General features: G+C 47.9%; 1 pseudogene; it reads left to right on the top strand.

Moving 5' to 3' along the window:
* The first annotated feature begins 9,001 nt into the window (after positions 1-9,001).
* Positions 9,002-10,067, top strand: LOC123083111 (transcription factor bHLH19-like; annotated as a pseudogene).
* The last annotated feature ends 10,011 nt before the right edge of the window (positions 10,068-20,078 follow it).

Below are 20,078 nucleotides of genomic sequence, written 5' to 3'. Positions count from 1 at the left end.
GAGAATTCTGTCAATGACGCTATCATCTGGAAGATTAACTCCTAGTTGAATCAAGTGATTACAATACCCAGACATCTTGAGTGTATGCTCACTGACAGAACTGTTCTCCTCCATCTTGCAGCTATAGAACTTATTGGAGACTTCATATCTCTCAATCCGGGCATTTGCTTGAAATATTAACTTCAACTCCTGGAACATCTCATATGCCCCATGACGTTCAAAACGTCGTTGAAGTCCCGGTTCTAAGCCGTAAAGCATGGCACATTGAACTATCGAGTAGTCATCAGCTTTGCTCTGCCAGACGTTCATAACATCTAGTGTTGCTCCAGCAGCAGGCCCGGCACCCAGCGGTGCTTCCAGGACGTAATTCTTCTGTGCAGCAATGAGGATAATCCTCAAGTTACGAACGCAGTCCGTGTAATTGCTACCATCATCTTTCAACTTTGCTTTCTCAAGGAACACATTAAAATTCAACGGAACAACAGCACGGGCCATCTATCTACAATCAAACATACATAAGCAAGATACTATCAGGTACTAAGTTCATGATAAATTTAGGTTCAATTAATCATATTACTTAAAGAACTCCCACTTAGATAGACATCCCTCTAATCCTCTAAGTGATTACGTGATCCAAGTCAACTAAACCATGTCCGATCATCACGTGAGATGGAGTAGTTTTGTTGGTGAACATCACTATGTTGATCATATCTACTATATGATTCATGCTCGACATTTCGGTCTGCGTGTTCCGAGGCCATATATGTATATGCTTGGCTCGTCAAGTATAACCTGAGTATTCCGCGTGTGCAACTGTTTTGCACCCGTTGTATTTGAACGTAGAGCCTATCACACCCGATCATCACGTGGTGTCTCAGCACGAAGAACTTTCGCAATGGTGCATACTCAGGGAGAACACTTCTTGATAATTAGTGAGAGATCATCTTATAATGCTACCGTCAATCAAAGCAAGATAAGATGCATAAAAGATAAACATCACATGCAATCAATATAAGTGATATGATATGGCCATCATCATCTTGTGCTTGTGATCTCCATCCTCGAAGCACCGTCGTGATCACCATCGTCACCGGCGCGACACCTTGATCTCCATCGTAGCATCGTTGTTGTCTCGCCAATCTCATGCTTCCACGACTATCGCTACCGCTTAGTGATAAAGTAAAGCATTACAGCGCGATTGCATTGCATACAATAAAGCGACAACCATATGGCTCCTGCCAGTTGCCGATAACTCGGTTACAAAACATGATCATCTCATACAATAAAATTTAGCATCATGTCTTGACCATATCACATCACAACATGCCCTGCAAAAACAAGTTAGACGTCCTCTACTTTGTTGTTGCAAGTTTTACGTGGCTGCTACGGGCTTAAGAAAGAACCAATCTTACCTACGCATCAAAACCACAACGACAGTTTGTCAAGTTGGTGTTGTTTTAACCTTCGCAAGGATCGGGCGTAGCCACACTCGGTTCAACTAAAGTTGGAGAAACTGTCACCCGCTAGCCACCTTTGTGCAAAGCACGTTGGGAGAACCGGTCTCACGTAAGCGTATGCGTAATGTCGGTCCGGGCCGCTTCGTCCAACAATAACGCCGAACCAAAGTATGACATGCTGGTAAGCAGTATGACTTATATCGCCTACAACTCACTTGTGTTCTACTCGTGCATATAACATCAACACATAAAACCTAGGCTCGGATGCCACTGTTGGGTTTCGTAGTAATTTCAAAAAAATTCCTATGCACACGCAAGATCATGGTGATGCATAGCAACGAGAGGGGGAGAGTGTGATCTACGTACCCTTGTAGATCGACAACGGAAGCGTTAACTTGGTTGATGTAGTCGTACGTCTCCACAGCCCGACCGATCAAGCACCGAAACTACAGCACCTCCGAGTTCTAGCACACGTTCAGCTCGATGACGATCCCCGGACTCCGATCCAGCAAAGTGTCGGGGAAGAGTTCCGTCAGCACGACGGCATGGTGACGATCTTGATGTTCTACCGTCGTAGGGCTTCGCCTAAGCACCGCTACAATATTATCGAGGACTATGGTGGAAGGGGGCACCGCACACGGCTAAGAATATGATCACGTGGATCAACTTGTGTCTCTAGGGGTGCCCCTTGCCTCCGTATATAAAGGCGCAAAGGGGGGCTGGCCGGCCAAGAGGAGGCGCGCCAGGAGGAGTCCTACTCCCTCTGGGAGTAGGACTCCCCCCCTTTCCTAGTTGGAATAGGATTCGCGGAGGGGGGAAAAGAGGAGAGAGAGGAGGAAGGGGGGCCGGCCCCCTCTCCTTGTCCTATTCGGACCAAGGGGGGAGGGGCGCGCGGCCCATCTATGGCCACCTCTCCTCTCTTCCACTAAGGCCCACTAAGGCCCATATACCTCCCGGGGGGTTCTGGTATCCTCCCGGTACTCCGGTAAAATCCCGATTTCACCCGGAATACTTCCGATATCCAAACATAGGCTTCCAATATATCAATCTTTATGTCTCGACCATTTCGAGACTCCTCGTCATGTCCGTGATCACATCCGGGACTTCGAACAAACTTCGGTACATCAAAATGTATAAACTCATAATATAACTGTCATCGTAACCTTAAGCGTGCGGACCCTACGGGTTCGAGAACAATGTAGACATGACCGAGACACGTCTCCGATCAATAACCAATAGCGGAACCTGGATGCTCATATTGGCTCCTACATATTCTACGAAGATCTTTTATCGGTCAGACCGCATAACAACATACGTTGTTCCCTTTGTCACCGGTATGTTACTTGCCCGAGATTCGATCGTCGGTATCCCATACCTAGTTCAATCTCATTACCGGCAAGTCTCTTTACTCATTCCGTAATACATCATCCCGCAACTAACTCATTAGTTGCAATGCTTGCAAGGCTTCAGTGATGTGCATTACCGAGAGGACCCAGAGATACCTCTCCGACAATCGAAGTGACAAATCCTAATCTCGAAATACGCCAACCCAACATGTACCTTTGGAGACACCTGTAGAGCACCTTTATAATCACCTAGTTAAGTTGTGACGTATGGTAGCACATAAAGTGTTCCTCCGGCAAATGGGAGTTGCATAATCTCATAGTCATAGGAACATGTATAAGTCATGAAGAAAGCAATAGCAACATACTAAACGATCGGGTGCTAAGCTAATGGAATGGGTCATGTCAATCAGATCATTCAACTAATGATGTGATCCCGTTAATCAAATGACAACTCTTTGTCCATGGTTAGGAAACATAACCATCTTTGATTAACGAGCTAGTGAAGTAGAGGCATACTAGTGACACTCTGTTTGTCTGTGTATTCACACATGTATTATGTTTCCGGTTAATACAATTCTAGCATGAATAATAAAGTTTTATCATGATATAAGGAAATAAATAATAACTTTATTATTGCCTCTAGGGCATATTTCCTTCAACTCCGCCTCCTCATCTGGCGAGTGATCAGGGCACTCGGCCTCCTTCTCCAGCGTGTGGCGGCACTCCGCCTCCTTCTCCGCCTGCACCGGCACACCCGAGTAGCCAGCAGCCTCCTCCTGATTCGCCTCGCCAGCAAGGGTGGAAGAGACCCGCCGCCGTTCCAGCTGCTCTGGCGCGTCGTAGTCCTTCTCCCCCACCTCGTAAGCAACGAAAGAAGACAGGCGCAGCTGCTCCGTCTGCTCGGCATGCATCTAGCAGTACAGCCAAAGGCGGGAGGCAATACAAATTCGGTCCAACTCTCAAGCCTCTAGAGAAGTTGCCATACGAGAGGATCGTGGAGGAAACCACGAAGATCATGCAAGCCGAAGTGAGGGACTTCTTTGAAGGGGTGAAAGCAAAGAAACATCAACCTCCGGAGGAGAAGATAGATCCGGTGAAAGCGAAGCGCACTCTAGCTGCCCTGAAGAAACCACCAAAGTCTCCGCCGAAAGGCAACTATGAGCGCATTATTGAAAGGTCATTTATCGAAGCGAGCGGTCAGGAAGTACTATAAGTGATCAAAGGTTAAAACAATGACGAGCTGGGAAAAAATTGCCCAGCTCGGCGAACAAGCGAACCAATCGTGCCCCCCGCTCAAGGTGTCTAGCGATATCGTCGCTAATGATCCGAGGATGGTGCCCGGTTATACCAATCTTGGAGATTACCTGCCCAACGATGTACATTATGATTTCTTGGAGGTGGACGATCACATATACCATTACGGGAAGCCTCTCGTCAAAGATGAAAGATCTCTAACAACAATGATGCGAAGATTCCATGATTGGTACATGAAAACCTCTAGAGAGTCTGGGGGTGAATATTTTGACGCTGAGAGTTAAAGAGGAGCATGACCTCGTTGGAATTGATCTGTTGAATGTTCCATTTGAGGAGTTCTTCCAGTTTTTCAATCAAAAGGCCCTCGATAAATTAACGGTCACTTGCTACTGTCTGGAAGTACTACTTCTGTCATTAAATCTCTATATATAGGTCAGCTCTTTCATTGCATGTATATATAATTATCCTCACTATATTATGCAGATTGAAGATCGTCGAATTGAAGAAAAAACAAATCGGTGATATTGGGTTCATTAACATAAATCCCATAGATGCATATATGGTTGAATTTAAGGCCAGAGAGACTGAGGCCAACTTGGTACGATCGTTGGTAATAAATGAAAACAAAGATATAATACTCTTTCCTTACAACTTCAAGTGAGTGTTACTGTCTTGTGCATATTTGGTTTCCCTTATTAGTCTAGGTTATAATAATGTAATTGATGAGTTATGCATGCGTGCGCAGGTTCCACTATATTCTCCTAGAGATTAAGCTTGAGCAGGGACTAGTAACCGTCTTAGACTCGAGATGAAAATATCCCCAGGAGTATCCGGACATGACTGAAATGCTCGAGAAGTAAGTTAAATCGATCATTATCGCACCATATCGACAACTTTGTTCATTCCTGATATCAAGTAATTGTTTTATTTGTCTGGCAGGGTTTGGACAAAATTCACCTCAAAAGCTCCGGGACTGCCGAAGAAGCTGCAATTTAGACACCCAAAAGTAAGTACTACTAGCATGTTCCGCGCATCTCCTAGTGATTCAAGCGCTAGTTTCATCAATACCATTTGTAGCATGCTTGCTTATCAGTTTGATTGACCTCTATTTCTTCTAAAGTGGTTGTGGCAGGAAGCTGGGAATAATTACTGTGGATACTACGTTTGCGAGTCCATTCGTCACACGACCTGTGAGCGGGGCTACTCTGACAAACAATATGAAGTGTGTAAATAATAATATTCACAATTTTATTTTATTACCATCATTTGTGTTGAGTTTCATTTATTCATATATATATATATATTGACCCCCTTCTTTAAATTAGATGTTTCGGATGCGGGATGAACTCCTACCACCAGATCGTATGCGAGCAATTCAAGAGGAATTGGTGGCATTCTTTCTTGACCACGTGATCGATAAAGACGGAGAATACCATGTGGACCCTGAGTTCATATATATAATTAGGAGATTATACTGTAAGAGATCTTATATTGTATATATGTAGCCAGTAGCGTCGGATAGATATACGAAAACTTGTTGTTCGACTAATCTCTCGGAGAAGGAGAGGTGGTCGATATCACTTCTCTCTGTATGCATATGTTCACGACGATCTTCTGTTTCCTTCATTTGCTTACTAGCTAGCGTGTCGAGTCCTCTCTATACGTATAGTACGTAGCGTCGACCAAGCACTGAGATAAGAGAGAACACTTTTCTCTATTAATTAGCTAGCTAACACAATATATGAAACACCTAAATTAACCCCCCAAACCCCTAAACCACCCCCTTTAAAAAAACAAAAACCTCAACTCCTGCCAGCTGCTGACGCGTGGACGCCTATTGATCCCGGTTGGTGCCACCAACCGGGACCAAAGGGCCTCTTGCCTGGGCTCGCCGCACCGGCTACGTGGAGGCCCATCTGTCCCGGTTCGTGTAAGAAGCGGGACTAAAGGCCTAGGGCTTTAGTAACGATCCTTTAGTCTCGGTTCAACAACCGGGACAAATGACCCTTACGAACCGAGACAAATGACCCTTTTTCTACTAGTGAAAAAAATCAGAAATTTCCTGCATGTAAGGCTCATTGTCTTGGGAAAAGGAAAATATAGCCATGTCTATATTAACTTTTGTCAAATTATGATTCCCAATGTAAAATCGACCAATGCATGGAGGAGAGAAAGGGCCATGCATATAGCATTAGTATGGTATCTAGCACTTTGGTTGGTGTGAATTGTAAGTTGGACCTAATAAACCGGAAATGGGGGAATCCGTCAGATGCCAAATTTGAAAGATATATGTCACTATTTTTATGACCAAGAAATTTGTATGTTGCATTATTGAAAAAGCGACATTTGATGTCTCTCGATATGTTTACTCATAGTTTATTCTTATGATTATATTCTTTCACATTCTAGTAAAATTGTATTTTGAAATAACCATAATATTTTATGATGAGTATACGGGTAGCAGAGCTATTGCCTTGCAAGGCGTGGCAAATAGTGGAGCTATAATGCTATTTGTCTTTTTCCCCACCCAATGAGTCTCCTTGTTGATTTCTATTAAAGAAACCAACATCAACTTTTATACTTCCAAAACAAAAACTATGTAAATATAAAAAAGGAAGCATTTCCAAATGCTATTACATCTATAATAACAAAGACAATAACAAAAAAGGGCAGCTAGGTGCATGTAGCTCTCGCTTGCGCAGTGTCCGGGGAAGGGTCCAACCACTTAGGGTCTATAGTATGCAGCATTTCCCTACATTTCTGTAAGAGCCTGTTTCCAGGACTTAAACCCGTGACCTCATGGCCACAAGACAGCAGCTTTACCACTGCGCCAAGGCTCCCCTTCATTTATAACACAAAGACAATAATTATAGAAAAAAATCCCAATTCCGTTTTTACAAACACGTGAACCAAATCTACACAAGATGAAGTTGCCAAAAGAGAGCCCTAGCCACGCTCCGTCATAGAGTAATCTCCTGTCTCGTTCGATTCCCTCTATGACTCCTCGCGTAGGTCTCCTGTAGCACCATCTTGATCTTCACAATTCCCTCCTCAGTTTTTACTTGCTCTTGTCTTTTCCGCAAGATTCTCCAATCTTTCACATAATATGACATAAGTTTTAGATCACAACAACCGGATCATTAGGATTTGTATTATAAAAAACAAGTGGCATTTCTAGTTTTCCACATAGTCCGTCATACTGCTACTCCCCCATAGAGCACCAATTTTCTCTGTGCTATCGGAGAAGAGTTAAGCCACCCCCAACCAAGATCTTCAAGGCTTCCCACTATTGGGCATTTTCTCCCCCACAAAGTTCTCATGAAACCAATGCACACCATCTTTCAACTTTGACTATTCGAACTATAAATTTCTTTGAGAAGGTGACGTTATAAAGTCTTGGGATTTGCTATACTAAATAAATATTATTAATCCATATATCCTCCCAAAAAGAAGTTAGCCCCATCACCTAACAACCTCTTGGTAAACTTCTGAAAAATATGGTTCATATTCGTCAGACTGACAAAAAAGTTAGCCCCTAATCCCAACTCTAATCGTTTGATTCTGAACGTATTTTCTGGACAACAATTGCTGGAAGGTTCCTTCAGTGTTCTCCAATTTTCAAAGCCATTTGCATAGCAGGCATTAATTCATGACTTGTAAATCAACAACCCCAAGGACTTTTGGTTGGACACGACATATGCTAGTCGATTAGGCGATACTTCATTTTATTATTCATCTCCTGCCACAACATTCTAGCCCCCCAAGAATCCAGCACCCCTTTTGGCAACTCCAGGAAGGACATCATATATAAATGAATACTATTGGGACAAGAATTAGTGAGGGTCACCCTTTGCCCAAGACAAGATGTTTCCTTTCCGTCCCGCCATCTTCTTCCCACTTATATCTTCCACTGCGCTAGCTGCTAGCGTAGTGACATATCAATGATGCTATCTTATGAGTGCCACGTATAATAAATGCTGAGTGAAGGAGAAAGAAAACATAAGAAAAGACATACCTTCTGTTAATTAAGAGATAATCTCTTAACAACAGTCTATCTCATCATATGTTTAGGGTTATTTGGTTATGAGAGATAAGTCTAAGATATACTCCCTCCGTTCCTTTATCTAAGGTGTATATTTTTTGGGTACGGTGAACAAGGCAACAAATTATAGATACATTAGTATAAAATTACCCTTGTAAAATTTGTTGATTACTGGCAGTAAATCAGTTAGGCTTTGAAAGAAAGAGATATAGAGAATTAGGGGAGATATAATTTCCTTCTTTCTTTATAAAGAGAGATACAGACAATTGGAAGAAAGATATTTTCCTTTTTTCTAAAAAAAACCAGTATACATGTCCTGATGCACCGTCAATTAGCTAGTGTTTGGGCTTAGAAAAAGCAGTAGCGCATCAATGTGTAGCTATTTAAAACATTGGAATTTTCCGTTTAAAAAAACTTGGTACTTTGGAAGATACACGTGGGTCCACTAATCCAGCTTCCATGACCCTAATTTGGACAATAGGATAGTCAAGATACACATCAGGAAATTTGGTATTTCTGCCTCACCGCATGAATGCACCTTTCCAGCGGTGTAGAATATCATTTTCAATGGATCCAGGCAAGATAAGCCAGGATCCAACAAACGGTTGTTAATTGTTTATGATTGGCTCATTTTTGTAGGCTAGAGGGGCCTAGCGTGAGCAAACATTACAGTGACAGGACCTTAACGCTCCGTTATAAACTCCAAGATTAGAGGCCAGGTTCTAACATAATCGATCTTTAGGGATTCACTCGCCGAGGTAAACAATTACTATCGTGCATGACTAGTTCTGATTAGTTCTGCGGTGTCACGTGTGCTTAACTACTCTATCATTTCTGTCTCGATGTTGCACGAGCTAGGTCAGTGGCAACGACGTACGGATCGGTCGATGCTCATGGACGACATGGACGACTCTCGCCTGTTCATGCAGTGGGCGGTGAGCACACTGGAGCAGCAGGATCCAGGAGGAGCCGACGGCGGCAGCGAGAAGAGCGCCGGCTTCCCGTGTCTCCAGGCGCTCCGCGATTCCTCGGAGCTGACCGAAGCACAGAACATTCTGAGCTCCGGCGATGACACCAGCGGCGGTGGAGGAATCATCACTCCAGCCCCCGATTCGGCTGTGCACCAAGGCAGTTGGTCCATGTCGTCCCCGACCTCGGGCGGGCCGTTCGCGCCCCCTGGCATTAGCAGCACCGGCACCGGCACCAGCAACGCCCTGTCCATGAGCTGGAACTTCGGCGCTGTCTTGCCGCCGCAGCCGGTCAGCAGCGGTGGCGGGGGCACGCTGGCCGCCGGGGCGCCGCTTCGTTCCTGCGTGTCACAGCCGACAAGGAGGGCATCCACAAAGAGCACGCCGTACGCGCAAGACCACATCATGGCGGAGCGGAAGCGCCGGGAGAATATCAACCAGAGCTTCATCGAGCTCTCCGCTCTCATTCCCGGCCTCAAGAAGGTCATTGAATATGACAAATCCCCCAATCTTTACTACATTTCATAATATTCCTCCAGGAAACGCTTCATCAATTTGGTTCAATTACTTTGGATCGATCAGATGGACAAGGGGACGATTCTTGCCGACGCCACCATATTCGTGAAGGAGCTCCAAGAGAGGGTCAAGTACCTGGAGGCTGCCGGCGGCAACCACAGGAGCGTTGAGACCGTGGTGCTCGTCAGGAAGCTGTGCCGCCCTGTCGCGCCAGACGTCGGCGAGAGCTCCGCACGGTTCCTCTTGGCGGCCGGGACGCCAGCAATTGGAAACCAGCTGCCGGAGCCCGGAGATCGAGGCAAAGCTCTCGGGGGACAACGTCATGGTAAGGATCCACTGTGAAACAAATGGAAAAGGTCTGGTCTCCAGGGTTCTTGCGGAGGTCGAGGAGCTCCACCTCCGCATCGTCCACAACGATGTGATGCCGTTCACGGCGTCCACCGTGATCATAACCACCATGGCAGAGGCAAGTTATGATGAGTAATACTAGCTGGCGTACGTTATCCACGTATGCACACAATGCTCAATTGGAATCGTTAGCTTGATTTGTACCCTGTAGAAAATTCAAACCTAGCTACTAGGCTAGTACCATGAAATAATTGAAGGGGTGTGCCATTGTTAGGACATGTCTACAGCTCAAACTAATAAAAGTGTTGTGGACGTATGCATCTCACGCCTAAAAACCATAGTAATTTCTTCTCTCTTTTTTGTTTTGTGGAGAATTTTCTTCTCTCTCGTATGTTGGAAATTCTATAATCCTGTCGCACTAGTTGTTTAGGTTTGGTTTCAGCAAATAAACCGGTCCATGCAACGTGAGCCTGTTCACGGCTGGATCGGAGCAGTAGCTAGGTAGTTAGCACGTTCTCTTGCGCGTGGTCAAGGATGTGGGATGGCGCGCCCGCTTAGCCTGGTCATGGCGCAAGATTAGGATCAATCTGTTAGTTTACTTGAGCTGTTAAATAAGAGAAGAAACAGAAAATGCTACAGGTCGGACGCAGCGCAAAACCTCCCTCTCTCGTGTGTGTGAGTTCATCGAGCCCGTAGTTTAGCTACAACAAGTGGTATCAGAGCCTCCGATCAAGGGCTGAGGGCCATGGTTGGCGGACGAGGTGCACAGGCGCCGGCAGGGATGCCGGTGGTGGATCAGCGCGCCCGCACGCAGAGCCGCGGGCGGAGTCCTGTGCGGCATGGTGGACGCGTTGTGGTCGTCCGAGAGAGCACCAGGGAGGTCGGCGGCGGCGACATCGTCTGGCCCATGCTGACGCGGACCAACTATGCCCAGTGGTCCGTGGTCATGATGGTGAACCTGCAGGTGAAGATGCTCTGGGACGCGGTCGAGACGGGGGATGCCCTGGTCCGCGAGGATCGCAGTGCGCTGGCGGCGATACTGCGCTCCACGCCGGAGGAGATGCACGCGTCGCTCGCCACCAAGGAGACAGCGAAGATGGCGTGGGACACCATCAAGATTCAGCGCGTCGGCGTTGAGCGCGTCCGCGAGGCGAACGCGCAGAAGCTCCGCAAGGAGTTCGAGGCCATCTCGTTTCGGGATGGCGAGACGGTGGACGAGTTCTCCATGCGCATCTCAGGGCTCGCCGGTTCCCTCCGGTCGCTCGGGGACACACTTGAAGAGGTAAAACTTATTCGCAAGTTCCTGCGTGTAGTTCCTACCAAGTACTCTCAGGTGGCCATCGCCATCGAGACCATGCTCGACGTCACGACCATGTCGGTGGATGAGCTCACCGGCCGGCTGCGCGTCGTCGAGGATCGCCTGGAGGAGGACAACAGCGACGGCGGCTCGGTGGCCGCCTACTTCTCACTGAAGAGGAGTGGTACGCCCGTCTGAAGGACAAGGAGCAGGGCGGCAACTCCTCCGGCGGAAACGGCGGACGTGGCCGTGGCCGCGGCCGTGGTCATGGCCGTGGCGGCGGGCGCAACAGAGGCGGGCGCGACAAGGCACCGAAGCGCAACGGCAAATGCCACAACTGCGGCGTGTGGGGGCATTTCGCCCGTGAGTGCTACAAGCCGCTCCAGGAGCGGCGTGAAGGCGGCGAGGAGGCCCACCTCGCGCAAGGAGAGGACGACCAGCCGGCAATCTTGCTGGCTCAGGTGTGCGACGAGGTCATGCACGACGCGGCGCCGGAGGACAACAGAGGGCGCGATGACGCCCCAACAGGCGCGGCGCTGGCGCCGAGCGGTAGCCGCGGAGACAGCCCGGGCACGACTAAGGTGGTGAACCTCAACGAGGAGCGTGTCATACCGATGGACGCGGGCGCCGGGGTGTGGTACTTCGACACCGGCGCGAGCAACCACATGACCGGGGACAAAGAGTTGTTCGCCACGCTCGACGAATTGATCAAGGGCACGGTCAAGTTCGGGGACGGATCGCTCGTCAGCATATGCGGGCGCGGCACTATCGTCTCCGAGTGTCGCCAGAAGGGTCACCGCGCGCTCACGGACATGTACCTGATCCCGAGGCTGCGTAGCAACATCGTAAGCCTCGGCCAGTTGGACGAGCTCGGCTACAAGACGGTGGTCGAGGGCGGCGTGCTGGAGTTGTTCGACCGCGACCGCGCGCTGCTCGCGCAGGTGACGCGCTCCAGGAACAGGCTGTACACCATCAAGCTGAAGACGGCGGCGCCCGTGTGCCTCTTGTCCGTCATGCAGGACGAGGCGTGGTTGTGGCATGGACGCTATGACCATCTCAATTTCCGCTCACTCCGCGCTCTCGCAGAGAAGGGCATGGCAGAGGGCGTGCCGACGATCAAGCGCGTCGAGGAGTTCCGCGACGGGTGCGCTCTTGGGAAGCAGCACCGCGTCCCGTTCCCGCAGGCGTCCAAGTACCGCGCAGAGCGCGGGCTCGAACTGGTCCATAGCGACCTGTGCGGGCCGATCAAGCCAGCCACGGCGGGCGACAACAGGTACTTCTTGTTAATGGTCGATGATCATAGCCGTTTCATGTGGATCGAGGTGATCAAGTCCAAGGATGAGGCATTCAAGCGCTTCAAGCGGATCAAGGCGCTTGCGGAGGCGACGCCGGGCAGGAGGCTCATGGCGTTTCGCTCCAATCGCGGTGGCGAGTTCAACTCCGCCGCGTTCCGGGAGTACTGCGACGACCACGACATCAAACACTGCACCACCGCCCCTTACACACCATAGCAAAACGGCGTCGTCGAGCGCCACAACCAGACGGTGGTGGAGATGGCGCGCTGTCTTCTGAAGAGCATGGGCGTGCCGGCGATCTTCTGGGGCGAGGTCGTGCGCACCGTGGTCTATCTGCTGAACCGCGCGCCCACACGCAGCTTGGATGGGCGAACCCTGTACGAGGCGTGGCACAACCGGAAGCCCAAGGTACATCATCTTCGTGTGTTTGGATGTGTTGCACATGTGAAGCGCCTCGGCCCCGGCATCGACAAGTTGGCCGATCGCTCGACGCCCATGGTCTTCGTCGGCTACGAGGACGGCGCCAAGGCCTACCGGGTGTATGATCCAACGACGAAGCAGCTGCGCGTCACGCGCGACGTGGTGTTCGAGGAGCACCGGAGATGGGACTGGAACGGCGGTGCCGATGCGATGCCTACGCCGTGCGCCACATTTGAGGTGGTGTACCATGACCTGCCGACCGGCGAGCACCACGATCTGGGCGCAACACCGCAGCCCGCCACGCCCGATGGACCAGGGCTGGACAGCCCACCGCAGGCAACGCCGGGCACGCCGGCCCGCGCTCCCACAACAGGGTGACGCCATCGTCACATGACACAGGACGGCATGACGCGGTGGCCGGCGCTGCGCTGTGGTATAGGCGCATGGCCAGCATCGAGCAGGAGCTCGACGATGCTTGGGAGGAAGAGCAGGTGGAGGTGAACCACCTCTTCTTGCTAGCCGCGGAAGAACCAGGTGGCGTTGAGGAGGCAAGAGGGGATCCCAGCTGGAGGCACGCGATGGAGGATGAACTGGACGCGATCAGGAGCAATGGCACCTGGGAGCTCGCCGCGCTCCCGCCTGGTCACGTCGCCATCGGTCTCAAGTGGGTTTTTAAGGTCAAGAAGGATCCAGCTGGCAACATTGTGAAGCATAAGGCGAGGCTAGTCGCGAAAGGATATGTGCAGCGGCAGGGGGTGGACTTCGATGAGGTCTTCGCTCCAGTGGCGCGCATGGAGACCGTGCGCGTCCTGCTCGTGCTCGCCGCACACTCCGGGTGGCAAGTCCACCACATGGACGTCAAGTCCGCGTTCCTGAATGGCGAGCTGGTCGAAGAAGTGTACGTGCACTAGCCCCCCGGCTTCATCGACTCCGACAACGAGAACAAGGTGCTCAGGCTATGCAAGGCGCTCTACAGGCTGCGCCAGGCCCCGTGCGCCTGGAACGCCAAGCTCGACGGCGAGCTCACCAACCTGGGCTTCGAACGGAGCCCCTTGGATCACGTCGTGTATCAAAGGACAACTGAAGCGGGCGTCTTTCTTGTCGGCGTGTACGTCGGTGATCTGGTGATCACCGGCACTGACGAGAAGGAGATCGAGAACTTCAAGGAGCAGATGCACCAGCTGTTCGACATGAGCGACCTTGGTCTCCTGAGTTATTGCTTGGGGATCGAGGTTAAACAGTGTGAGGGCGTGATCACGTTGTGTCAAAGCACCTATGCAGAGAAGGTGCTGGAGCAGGCAGGTATGAAAGACTGCAACCCGAGCCACACGCCCATGGAGCAACGGCTGCAACTGATCAAGGGCGACACCGGCGGCGGCATCAACGTCACCAAGTACCGGAGTGTTTTTGGGAGCCTACGCTACCTCTGCAACACTAGGTCGGACATCACACACGGCGTCGGCATCATTAGCCGGCACATGGAGGCGCCGGGCGCGCCGCACTGGGCGGCGGTGAAGCAGATCCTCTGCTACGTCCGAGGGACCTCTCGCTATGGATGCTGCTACAGAAGGGCCATAGAGGAAGCCGAGCTGGTGGGGTACAGCGACAGTGACCTCGCCGGCGACATCAACGATCGCAAGAGTACAACTGGGGTGGTGTTCTTCCTCAATGGCAGCCCAATCACATGGACATCACAGAAGCAGAAAGTCGTCGCCCTCTCCTCTTGTGAAGCAGAGTACATGGCGGCGGCGACGGCGGCGTGCCAAGGCATCTGGTTGAGCCGCCTCTACGGCGAGCTGGCCGGGAGTGACCCCATGACGATGAAACTGTTCATCAACAACAAGTCAGCGATCGCGCCGAGCAAGAACTTGGTGCATCACGATCGAAGTAAGCACATTGACATACGTTTTCATTTCATTCGTGAGTGCATCGAGGATGGAAAGGTGCAAGTCGAGCACGTTGGGACTGAAAGACAACTTGTTGGCCTGCTCACCAAAGCACTGGGACGCGTCAGATTCAGTTTGCTGCGTCAGTGGCTTGGTGTTGTCGAAGTGAAGGGATCTTAGGCAACGGGATTAGGTGGTGATTTGTTGGAAATTCTGTAATCCTGTCGAACTAGTTGTTTAGGTTTGGTTTCAGCAAATAAACCGGTCCTTGCAACGTGAGCCTGTTCACGGCTGGATCGGAGCAGTAGCTAGGTAGTTAGCACGTTCTCTTGCGCGTGGTCAAGGACGTGGGATGGGGCGTCTGTTGGGTTTCGTAGTAATTTCAAAAAAAATCCTACGCACACGCAAGATCATGTGATGCATAGCAACGAGGGGGAGAGTGTTGTCTACGTACCCACACAGACCGACTGCGGAAGCGTTGACGCAACGTAGAGGAAGTAGTCGTACGTCTTCACGATCCAACCGATCAAGTACCGAAACTACGGCACCTCCGAGTTCGAGCACACGTTCAGCTCGATGACGATCCCCGGACTCCGATCCAGCAAAGTGTCGGGGAAGAGTTCCATCAGCACGACGGCGTGGTGACGATCTTGATGCACTACAGCAGCAGGGCTTCGCCTAAACTCCGCTACAGTATTATCGAGGAATATGGTGGCTGGGGGCACCGCACACGGCTAAGGAATAGATCACGTGGATCAACTTGTGTGTTCTAGGGTGCCTCTACCTCAGTATATAAAGGACTAGAGGGGGGAGGCTGGCCGGCCATAGGAGGCGCGCCAGGAGAGTCCTACTCCCTCTGGGAGTAGGATCCCCCCCCCCCAATCCTAGTTGGAATAGGATTCACGGAGGGGGGGAAAGAGAGAGAGGGGGCCGGCCACCTCTCCTAGTCCTAATAGGACTAGGGGAAGGGGGGAGGCGCACAGCCACCTTGGGCTGCCCCTTTCTCCTTTCCACTAAAGCCCACTAAGGCCCATATAGCTCCCGAGGGGTTCCGGTAACCTCCCGGTACTCCGGTAAAATCCCGATTTCACCCGGAACACTTCCGATATCCAAACATAGGCTTCCAATATATCAATCTTTACGTCTCGACCATTTCGAGACTCCTCGTCATGTCCGTGATCACATCCGGGACTCCGAACAACCTTCGGTACATCAAAATGCATAAACTCATAATATAACTGTCATCGTAACCTTAAGCGTGCGGACCCTACGGGTTCGAGAACAATGTAGACATGACCGAGACACGTCTCCGGTCAATAACCAATAGCGGGACCTGGATGCCCATATTGGCTCCTACATATTCTACGAAGATCTTTATCGGTCAGACCGCATAACAACATACGTTGTTCCCTTTGTCATCGGTATGTTACTTGCCCGAGATTCGATCGTCGGTATCCAATACCTAGTTCAATCTCGTTACCGGCAAGTCTCTTTACTCGTTCTGTAATACATCATCTCACAACTAACATATTAGTTGTAATGCTTGCAAGGCTTATGTGATGTGCATTACCGAGAGGGCCCAGAGATACCTCTCCGACAATCGGAGTGACAAATCCTAATCTCGAAATACGCCAACCCAACATCTACCTTTGGAGACACCTGTAATGCTCCTTTATAATCACCCAGTTACGTTGTGACGTTTGGTAGCACCCAAAGTGTTCCTCCGGCAAACGGGAGTTGCATAATCTCATAGTCATAGGAACATGTATAAGTCATGAAGAAAGCAATAGCAACATACTAAACGATCGGGTGCTAAGCTAATGGAATGGGTCATGTCAATCAGATCATTCAACTAATGATGTGACCTCGTTAATCAAATAACAACACTTTGTTCATGGTTAGGAAACATAACCATCTTTGATTAACGAGCTAGTCAAGTAGAGGCATACTAGTGACACTCTGTTTGTCTATGTATTCACACATGTATTATGTTTCCGGTTAATACAATTCTAGCATGAATAATAAACATTTATCATGATATAAGGAAATAAATAATAACTTTATTATTGCCTCTAGGGCATATTTCCTTCAGTCTCCCACTTGCACTAGAGTCAATAATCTAGTTCACATCGCCATGTGATTTAACAGCAATAGTTCACATCACCATGTGATTAACACCCATAGTTCACATCGATATGTGATAAACACCCAAAGGGTTTACTAGAGTCAATAATCTAGTTCACATCGCTATGTGATTAACATCCAAAGAGTACTAAGGTGTGATCATGTTTTGCTTGTGAGATAATTTTAGTCAACGGGTCTGTCACATTCAGATCCGTAAGTATTTTGCGAATTTCTATGTCAACAATGCTCTGCACGGAGCTACTCTAGCTTATTGCTCCCACTTTCAATATGTATCTAGATCGAGACTTAGAGTCATCCAGATCTGTGTCAAAACTTGCATCGACGTAACTTTTTACGACGAACCTTTTTGTCACCTCCATAATTGAGAAATATTTCCTTATTCCACTAAGGATAATTTTGACCGCTGTCCAGTGATCTACTCTTAGATCACTATTGTACTCCCTTGCTTAACATAGTGTAGGGTATACAATAGATCTGGTACACAGCATGGCATACTTTATAGAACCTATGGCTGAGGCATAGGGAATGACTTTCATTCTTTTTCTATCTTCTGCCGTGGTCGGGCTTTGAGTCTTACTCAACTTCACACCTTGTAACACAGGCAAGAAACTTTTTCTTTGATTGTTCCATTTTGAACTACTTCAAAATCTTGTCAAGGTATGTACTCATTGAAAAACTTATCAAGCATCTTGATCTATCTCTATAGATCTTGATACTCAATATGTAAGCAGCTTTACCGAGGTCTTTCTTTGAAAAATTCCTTTCAAACACTCCTTTATGCTTTGCAGAATAATTCTACATTATTTCCGATCAACAATATGTTATTCACATATACTTATCAGAAATGTTGTAGTGCTCCCACTCACTTTCTTGTAAATACAGGCTTCATCGCAAGTCTGTATAAAACCATATGCTTTGATCAACTTATCAAAGCGTATATTCCAACTCCGAGATGCTTGCACCAGTCCATAGATGGATCGCTGGAGCTTGCATATTTTGTTAGCACCTTTAGGATTGACAAAACCTTCTGGTTGTATCATATACAACTCTTCTTTAGTAAATCCATTAAGGAATGCAGTTTTGTTTATCCATTTGCCAGATTTCATAAAATGCGGCAATTGCTAACATGATTCGGACAGACTTAAGCATAGATATGAGTGAGAAAATCTCATCGTAGTCAACACCTTGAACTTTGTCGAAAACCTTTTGCGACAATTCTAGCTTTGTAGATAGTAACACTACTATTAGCGTCCGTCTTCCTCTTGAAGATCCATTTATTCTCAATTGCTTGCCGATCATCGGGCAAGTCAACCAAAGTCCAAACTTTGTTCTCATACATGGATCATATCTCAGATTTCATGGCCTCAAACCATTTCGCGGAATCTGGGCTCATCGTCGCTTCCTCATAGTTCGTAGGTTCGTCATGGTCAAGTAACATGACCTCTAGAACAGGATTACCGTACCACTCTGGTGCGGATCTCACTCTGGTTTACCTACGAGATTCGGTAGTAACTTGATCTGAAGTTACATGATCATCATCATTAGCTTCCTCACTAATTGGTGTAGTATTCACAAGAACAGATTTTGTGATGAACTACTTTCCAATAAGGGAGAAGGTACAATTACCTTATCAATCTTTCTACTTTCCTCCCACTCACTTCTTTCGAGAGAAACTCCTTCTCTAGAAAGTTTCCGAATTTAGCAACAAAAGTCTTGCCTTCGGATCTGTGATAGAAGGTGTATCCAATAGTTTCCTTTGGATATCCTGTGAAGACACATTTCTCCGATTTGGGTTTGAGCTTATCAGGTTGAAACTTTTTCACATAAGCATTGCAACCTCAAACTTTAAGAAACGACAGCTTAGGTTTCTCGCCAAACCATAGTTCACACGGTGTCGTCTCAACGGATTTAGATGGTGCCCTTTTTAACGTGAATGCAGCTATGTTTAATGCATAACCCCAAAACGATAGTGGTAGATCGGTAAGAGACATCATAGATTGCACCATATCTAATAAAGTACGGTTATGACATTCGGACACACCATTACATTGTGGTGTTCCAGGTGGCGTGAGTAGTGAAACTATTTCACATTGTTTTTAACTGAAGGCCAAACTCGTAACTCAAATACTCTTCTCTACGATCAGATCGTAGAAACTTTATTTTCTTGTTACGATGATTTTTCACTTCACTCTGAAATTCTTTGAACTTTTCAAATGTTTCAGACTTATGTTTCATCAAGTAGATATACTCATATCTGCTCAAATCATCTGTGAAGATCAGAAAATAATGATACTTGTCGCGAGCCTCAATATTCATCGGACCACATACATCAGTATGTATGATTTCCAACAAATCTGTTGCTCGCTCCATTGTTCCGAAGAACAGAGTCTTAGTCATCTTGCCCAAGAGGCATGGTTCGCAAGCATCAACTGATTCATAATCAAGTGATTCCAAAAGCCCATCAGCATGGAGTTTCTTCATGCGCTTTACACCAATATGACCTAAACGGCAATGCTACAAATAAGTTGCACTATCATTATTAACTTTGCATCTTTTGGTCTCAATATTATGATTATGTGTATCACTACGATCGAGATCCAACGAACTATTTTCATTGGGTGTGTAACCATATAAGGTTTTATTCATATAAACAGAACAACAATTTATTCTCTTACTTAAATGAATAACCGTATTACAATAAACATGGTCAAATCATATTCATGCTCAACGCAAACACCAAATAACACTTATTTAGGTTCAACACTAATCTCGAAAGTATAGGGAGTGTGCGATGATGATCATATCAATCTTGGAACCACTTCCAACACACATCGTCACTTTATCCTTAACTAGTCTCTGTTTATTCTGCAACTCCCGTTTCGAGTTACTAATCTTAGCAACTGAACTAGTATCAAATACTGAGGGTTTGCTATAAACACTAGTAAAGTACACATCAATAACATGTATATCAAATATACTTATGTTCACTTTGCCATCCTTCTTATCTGCCAATCACTTGGGGTAGTTCCGCTTCCAGTGACCAGCCCCTTTGCAGTAGAAACACTTAGTCTCAGGCTTAGGACCAGACTTGGGCTTCTTCACTT

Source organism: Triticum aestivum, chromosome 4A (genome assembly GCF_018294505.1).
Source record: "Triticum aestivum cultivar Chinese Spring chromosome 4A, IWGSC CS RefSeq v2.1, whole genome shotgun sequence".
Lineage (NCBI taxonomy): Eukaryota > Viridiplantae > Streptophyta > Magnoliopsida > Poales > Poaceae > Triticum > Triticum aestivum.
The sequence above is the reverse complement of the archived record's forward strand: the minus strand, read 5'-3'. Positions and strand labels throughout refer to the sequence as shown.